Source organism: Pelodiscus sinensis, chromosome 9 (genome assembly GCF_052426305.1).
Source record: "Pelodiscus sinensis isolate ZL-2025 chromosome 9, ASM5242630v1, whole genome shotgun sequence".
NCBI lineage: Eukaryota > Metazoa > Chordata > Testudines > Trionychidae > Pelodiscus > Pelodiscus sinensis.
The window spans coordinates 52,511,041-52,518,514 of NC_143060.1; the positions used below are offsets into that span (position 1 = coordinate 52,511,041).

General features: G+C 43.3%; 1 long non-coding RNA gene across 1 annotated transcript; it reads right to left on the reverse strand.

Annotated features, from left to right (window-relative positions):
- Positions 1-1,445: 1,445 nt before the first annotated feature.
- LOC142830606 (uncharacterized) lies at positions 1,446-7,035 on the reverse strand. Its single transcript, XR_012906001.2, has 3 exons — positions 6,650-7,035; positions 4,444-4,625; positions 1,446-2,030 (listed from the first exon to the last, which is right to left on the reverse strand). It is a non-coding gene; the product is annotated as an uncharacterized LOC142830606 (long non-coding RNA).
- Positions 7,036-7,474: the final 439 nt, after the last annotated feature.

Consider the following 7,474-nt stretch of genomic DNA (forward strand, 5'->3'; position numbering starts at 1 on the left):
GAGTTCCGACTGGTGGGACTGGCTAGTGATGGAGAGGTGGGTTGACCAGCAGTGGCTCCAAAACTTCCGAATGAGGAAGGAGATGTTCATGGAGCTGTGCGACTGACTCGTCCCTGCCCTCTTATGACAGGGCATGCAGATGCAACTTGTAATCCCCCCGGAGAAATGGGTTGTGATTGCCTTCTGGAAGCTCGCAGCGTCAGACAGTTACTGGCCCATGGGCAACCAGTTCAGTGTGGGAAAGTCCACCGTTGGGGCCCTCCTCATGGAGGTAAGGCACTGTTAGGCTGCAGTCCCTGGAGGAGGGGAAGTCCTGGAAAGAGGGACCCTAGGGAAAGGAGGGGTTGGGAGTGTGGGGCATGGCCTGGCAGTGTGGGGGGGAAGCCCCATCCCCAGAGGGTTCTACAGTTGTGCCCTCACACAGCTCACTGGGCAGGAGAGGGCAGGCCTCATAGATCGTGGCTGCTGTGGTGTTTGTGGCGGGATGGGGGAAGCTTGGGGATCTTCGAAGGGCTCTGACACTCCCTTTGATTCTCTGTTTTGTGCGTTTCTTTGTCTCCTTCTGCAGGTGGTGAGGGCCATTAACATAGTCCTGCTGTGCAGGATCATCTGCCTGGGAGACCTAGACTCCATTGTGGCCAGATTTGCCACCCTGGGCTTGCCCAACTGCAGGGAGGCTATAGATGGAACCTATATCCCCATCTGTGCCCCCAACCACTGGGACACCCAGTATATTAACAGAGAGGGATACTTTTCAATAGCCCTGCTGGCCCTGGTTGACCACTGTGGATGGTTCTCAGATATTTTTGTGGTCTGGTTGGGGAAGGCACAATATGCCCGCGTCTTCCGTAACGCCAGCCTCTACCAGAAACTGGAGGCTGGCACATTCTTCACCAAAACATCATGTTTGGGGATGTTGAGATGCCATTGTGCATCATGCGGGATGCAGCCTACCCCCTCATGTTGTGGCGGATGAAGCCGTTACACCGGCCACCTGGACCCAAGCAGAGACCACTTCAATGCTTGGCTAGACACGGCCTGAATCCAAGTCAAATGCACCTTCAGGTACTTGAAGGAATGGCTCAAGTGCCTCCTGATCCACCACCCCAGGTGGTGTGAGCCTGTTGTGTGCTCCACAACATCATGGAGAGGAAGGGGGAGACCTTCCTTCTGGGGTCGGGTGCAGAGGCCAGTCAGGAGGGATGGGCCTTTGAGCAGCCACACAAAGCTGCCATCTGCCAGGCCCATCAGGTTGGGGGGGTGCACATCCGAGAAGCCCTGAGGACCCCAGTAACACTCCCCAGGGCCTCCCCACTAGGGGTCTGTGCCATGCCCCTTTCTGCCTTTCTCAAAACAACCCCTCCCTTCTCTCCTAAAACCTCCCTTCCCTGCAGACCCAATAAAAACAACTGTTTACTTTTCAAAAAAATAACTCTTCAGTTTTTTATTTGGGATAAAAGTAACTGGGGAGGATGGGAGCTGAGAACCTGAATATGGGGAGGGAGGATGGGGGCTGAGAACCTGGATATAGGGAGAGGGTTGAGAACCTTGGAGGGGGCAGAAGAGACTCAGAGTTAGGCTGAGACTGGTGCATGGTTCAGGTGCTTGTTCCACCTTGTTCCTGGGACCTCTGCAACCTTGGAAGTGGGGGAATCCTTGGAGAATAGTGGGGTAAACAGGAGGTGCGGGGTGAAGAGGAATCAGGCATGGGAGGGGAAGCAGGGACTGGCATGAGAGGGGTAGCGGGGGCTGGAGCAAGGACAAGAGCAGGGACTGGGACTGGTGCCAGGTAGGCCATCATCTCCTGGATGGTCTCACACATGTTGCAGCCCTACTGCAGCAACTCAGTCCACATCTGGGCCAACCATTGTCATCCAGGACCTTCTGGACCAGCATAGGCTGCATGTCCCAGAGGACAGACATGTGCTCGCTTATCAGATCCTCCTGGATCCTCCAACGCCAGCAGCTTGCCTGGGGTCAGGCGACTGGCTCATCGGTTGGTGATTGCCCCACAGTCATGGCTGGTCCAGCTGGGGAAAATAAAGAGAGGTGCTCAGTCATCTCTGGAGACACTGTTCCTGATCTGAGAGCAACAGTGAGCTGAGAGCAAAAGTCCTTGGACAGAGGACAGTGATATCCCAGGAGCAAGCCCATGTGTGGCCTGGATAGTGTGCCCTGCTTCACAGGGGCCCAGAGATCCCCAGGGGACCATGCTTCCTGGCCCTCCCAGTCCCACTGAAAAGCAGGTAAGAGAAGTGTCCAGCCACACTGGGATCCCATGGACAGGAGAGGGGCCTCGAGCAGCTAGGCCTTCCTTTGGTGCCTGACAGTGCTGTCTCTAGGAGTGAGTGATGACTCGAGCATGCAGGAATGTCCGTTTACCATACATTCAGTAGGATTGGTCCCAGGATAGACCCTTTGGGGACCCCACTCTGAAAACTTACCACTTATTTCTACCCTTTGTTTCTTGTCTTTTAACCAGTTATCAGTCCATGAAGGACCTTCCCTCTTAACCCATGACAACGTATTTTACTTAAGAGCCTTTGGTGAGGAACCTTGTTAAAGGTTTTCTGGGAATCTAAGTATATTATATCCCTCTTATCCACATGTTTGTTGACCCCCTCAAAGAACTGTCATCGATTAGTTAGGGTACGTCTAGACTACATGCCTCTGGCGACAGAGGCATGTAGATTAGGCTACCCGACAGAGTAAAATGAAGCGGCGATTTAAATAATCGCCGCTTCATTTACATTTACATGGCTGCCGCGTTGAGCCAACAAACAGCTGATCAGCTGTTTGTCGGCTCAGCGCGATAGTCTGGACGCTCCCCTGCCGACATCAAAGGGAGTTGTCGACAACCCAGGTATGCCTCATCCCAGGAGGCATACCTGGGTTGTCGACAACTCCCTTTGATGTCGGCAGGGGAGCGTCCAGACTATCGCGCTGAGCCGACAAACAGCTGATTAGCTGTTTGTCGGCTCAACGCGGCAGCCATGTAAATGTAAATGAAGCGGCGATTATTTAAATCGCCGCTTCATTTTACTCTGTCGGGTAGCCTAATCTACATGCCTCTGTCGCCAGAGGCATGTAGTCTAGACGTACCCTTAGGCATATTTCCCTTTACAAAAACCATGTTGACTTTCCCCCAACAAACTATGTTTATCTGTGTTGCTTACAATTTTACTGTTTACTATAGTTTCAACTAATTTGCCTGGTACAGACTTACCTGTCTGTAATTGCCAGAATCACCTCTAGAGCCCTTTTAAAATATTGGGATCACATTAGCTATCTTCCAGTCTTTAGGTACAGAAGCTGATTTAAAGGATAAGTTTCAAACCACAATTAATAGTTCCAAAATTTCACATTTGAATCCTTTCAGAACTCTTGGGTGAATGCCAGCTGGTCCTGGTGACTTGTTTCTGTTAAGTTTATCAGTTTGTTTCAAAACCTTCTCTTGGACAATTCCTCAGATTTGTCACAGAAAAAGAATGGCTGATGTTTGGGAATCTCCTCAATATTCTCAGCTGTGAAGACTGAAGCAAAGAATTTATTTAGCTTCTCTGCAATGACTTTATCATCTTTGAGTGCTTCTTTAGCATCTCGATTGTCCAAGGACCCCACTGGTTGTTTAGCAGGCTTCCTGCTTCTGGTGTACTTAAAAAAATTGCCATTACTTTTTTTGTCTTTTTTGCTTTTATTATTATAGTTTTACACTTAATTTGACAAAGTTTATGCTCCTTTCTATTTTCCTCACTAGTATTTGACTTCCTCTTTTTAAAATATGCCTTTTTATCTATCACTGCTTCTTTTACTTGGTTGTAAGGCCATGGTGGCACTTTTTTGGTTTCTTACAGTGTTTTTTAATTTATGATATACATTTATGTTAGGCCTCTATAATGATGTATTTGAAAAGTTTCCATGCAGCTTGCAGGGATTTTATTTTTGCCACTGTACCTTTTCATTTCTGAAGTGGGTTATGCCCATGAAAGCTCATGATACCATCCACATGTTTTGTTAGTCTTTAAGGTGCTACTAGACATTTTGTTGTTTTTTAAATTTTTTCTTTTAATTTCTGTAACTAACTTCCTCATTTTTGGGTATTTCCCCTTCCTGAAATTAAATTCCACATTGTTGGACTACTGAGGTGTTTTCCCACCACAGGGATGTTACATTTTATTACATTATGTTCACAATTTCCAAGCAATCCAGTTATATTTACCTCTTGGACCAGATCCTGGTGTTAGATCATGTTCTAGCTCCGTGTAAAGTAACATTATTGAGCTTGTGCTTGAACTAGAGTAAATCTTTCCCATCACAAATTACTCATTAAATAGTGGACAACTGTTATTGGTTAAATAAAATTATACATCTAACTTGTGCTTCTGTGCTCTTTAAACAAACACACTGATGAAGTGACCAATGTTACTTATTCCTATATGTTACCTGTCACGAAATAGAAGTGCACTGAAGTTATCCCACGAGTGCACTGAAGTCCTGTGCAATGCCTGCTGCTAAGCTTTGATTCTTTGTTTTGAGTCCCACACTTCTGGTAGATAACGGAATCTTAAATCCATGGCCAAAAATAGAATTCTTATGGTTCAACCATTGTATTTTCTGTTAGCCACCTAAATTGAGGGATTGATAATAAAGAATTATGGCAGAATTTGAGTAGGCAACATTAAACTCTGCTGGAACATTTCTATTGTGTGATGCCATTTTCTTTGTTACTATAGAAACACTCTAAAATGTCAACTATTTTTAGTTATATATTCCACAAGTAAAATGGGCAGGCACACTGCTGGTGTGCCCAAGGGTACCAGAAATACAAGGCTTGCAATGCAATATTTCAACTCTGTTTTTGCTAATGTTATAAATATCAGACTTCCTTATAACAATCCCAAAGTGCTTTTTTATACACAGAGCAAACAAGTGGGTTAACATTCATGGTTCCTGCAGATCATAATGTTAAATAAAGCTGCCCATCATCCTTATATGAATGAAACTGTCTATTCAAGGTACTACAGCTAATGTTGTTAGTTAAGGTCCAAATACATCTCTTTTACACACATGATCTCAGCTGATATCAAATGGGTGTACACCAGTATAGCAGAGAGATGAATGTTGATCTCTAAATATAAAGTTTTACCGGAGAATTAATTTTAATCTTTAGACCTTAAATACAAATGAAACCTACTTATTCTTTACATTTCAGGTAGTGATATTTTTGTTAAAGCTTTTATTTTTATTGTATTGTTAAATGAACAGTTTGTCCAGTTTCCTAGTACGTGATTATTATAATGCAATTTCCTTTTCCTCTTAAGATTAAATTGTGTCCTCTGTGAAGCCCTGTTGACTCCCATGATTGTGGGTGTATGGGGACAAGGGGGATACAATGAGGACCTAGAATTATAGATCAAAGTGACTGTAATATAAAATCGAGAATTTGACAATTTATCTTTGATCCATTGTAGTCATTGGTGCTATAACTGTCGTTCATTTTATTTCCTTGTGATTTGTTTTCAGTGTCTTTTCCCAACTAAATTCTGCTCTCAGATACAGCCAAGCAGTCCTATTGCAATCTACCACCATTAACACTCAAATCTCAGCACTCACTCATCCTTCAGCTTTCCCATGGCTTCAGTCTGACAGCAGCTAAAGCACAAATACCACCTAAGGAGATGTACTTCTGTGACTGAAAACCTGAGCTGGGTTAAAGTGGAGCCTCAAGTGTCTCCAGCCTCTCCTTGGAGCTCTTCTTGGAGGGAACTCACAAAATAGATAGTAGTTGGAATTGGGCTTAAAGAAAACAATATTTATTGAATGGAAATAAAGGTAAAGTGCTGTCTGCCACAATCTAGGGTAATCAAAAGCTTTGCTACCTAAAGAGGAAAATTGTATAACAGGTAAAATTTAAATAGTAAAAATATTTGATTCCTAGATTCAGCCAGGACCTTCTTGCTATCTTGTTCCAGTTTTTAAGTTTATAACTTATGACACAGTTGGCTGGAGTGCCAAATGTGTTACTTTACATAGGGACAATCTTATTTTCTTTCCAACAGCACTGTTATGGCGTGGCTCTATTCATATGATGCTCCTCTTCTCCTTGATGGTGTGTAAATATTAACAAGTATTCCAGGAAGTAAATATATTGGCTGGCGTTTTGGTGTATATGAACTGGCTAATTTACTGTAGTTTTTTTCTACTGCTTCTGCTATGCTCCCTCTTTTAGTTCAAGTAGGAGAACTGGGTCTCTGCTATTTCAAATTTATGTGATAACCTCAGACACTTAAGTGAGTGGCTAACTTCCAAGAGATCTAGGTGTATGTACAGCACATGGGATTGTTGCAACAGGAGGAATGTAGCGTGTCTATATAACATATTTATTCATTACTGATATGCAGTGAACATTCAGATCTGCATGCAAAGCTTCACAGAGTCAGGCATAGTAGGATTTGGGCTTCTAATTCATTGCAATTTATAGATAAGATCCATCTGGTAAATTTGGATCCAATTTACAATCCAAACTTGCCCAAAGATGAGGAGTATTCAGATCTGGAGTTTTGATTCACAGTCATCCTTTTTCAATACAAGAAGTGAATTTTTCTTTGGTAGTGTGTGCAGATATTCATAACACACAATTGTACAATACCTTGTGTATAAACATCAGTTTAATAATCTTCCCATAATTTACACTCTCGTGCGTTGTTCAGACTTGGGAAACTGTAAACAAGAATGTCCCCAGTTATATATTGGAATAACTCAGTTATGATGGAGACGGAAATGCTACTTGGCACATTTAAATGTAGTTTACCCAGTAGTGTTTTACACAGATAGCAGAACTCATCCCCAAGTAGACTATAATTTTTACCCTAATATTTATTACCACAGTGGGGCAAATTATATCCTCCAATCATGCTTTGATTTGTCTGTTTGTGTTTAATATAAAAAACAGACGACACTATGCTTCAACTCACTGAAAATTCTTTCTTTTTTTTAAATGCATTTATAGTGAAATTTATGCATTCCCTCATTTTTTTAATGATTACATTATAGTTAATAAACATTTAAAAGCCTTCTTTTGCCTGTATCCTTATGACTTTGAAAAGGACAATGGGAGTTAATACGTGCTCATTGCCTTCTCACATGTTTTCCTTGTAGGAAGTTCCCTAAATTTAAAAATAAATAAGGTATTTGTTTTTTCCCTGAAAACTACTCATGGAATCACACATGACAGAAGGCCTTGTTTTACATGAATTGAAAATAGAACAGCTTTCAAAGAAAATAATAAAAAGGTGAATGTGCTCATTCCCACTGAGGAGAAAAATATTAGACTTCATCACAATATCAGAATTTAGCCTTGCCCTAGACCTCGATGATATCCAGGATCTCTGCACCAGTCCAGCCGGTGCTCTCTTCCCTTCCTGGCCAGGGGCATCCGGAGGTGCTGTGGGAGTGCTGGTAGGGGAGGGGCTCT